We start from the raw sequence: 409 nt of genomic DNA, 5'->3' as shown, positions 1-409 counted from the left end.
GGCGACGGACGGGAGGGGCCGGGGGCACGGGGACCGGGGCCGGGGACGGGGAGAAGGGGGACACGGGGATGGGGTCGGGGCCTAGTCGGAGCGTGGGGCCCAGGGCGGCGCGTTTCGGGCCGGGCCGTTAACCCCCGCCCCCTATTGCAGATGCAGATGCGCTTTGACGGCCTCCTGGGCTTCCCCGGGGGGTTCGTGGACCGCCGGTACTGGTCCCTGGAGGACGGTCTGAACCGGGTGTTGGGCCTGGGCCTGGGCTGCGTGCGCCTGACGGAGGCCGACTACCTGTGCTCGCACCTGACGGACGGGCCGCATCGCGTGGTGGCACATTTATACGCCCGGCAGCTGACCCTGGAGGAGCTGCACACCATCGAGATCAGCGCGGTGCACTCCCGAGACCACGGGCTGG

General features: G+C 72.1%; 1 pseudogene; it reads left to right on the top strand.

Annotated features, from left to right (window-relative positions):
- Nucleotides 1-125: 125 nt before the first annotated feature.
- Nucleotides 126-406, top strand: LOC104916381 (annotated as a pseudogene).
- The last annotated feature ends 3 nt before the right edge of the window (nucleotides 407-409 follow it).

This window comes from Meleagris gallopavo, unplaced genomic scaffold (assembly GCF_000146605.3).
Source record: "Meleagris gallopavo isolate NT-WF06-2002-E0010 breed Aviagen turkey brand Nicholas breeding stock unplaced genomic scaffold, Turkey_5.1 ChrUn_random_7180001889265, whole genome shotgun sequence".
In the NCBI taxonomy this organism is placed as follows: domain Eukaryota; kingdom Metazoa; phylum Chordata; class Aves; order Galliformes; family Phasianidae; genus Meleagris; species Meleagris gallopavo.
This window is presented reverse-complemented; position numbering and strand designations above follow the sequence as displayed.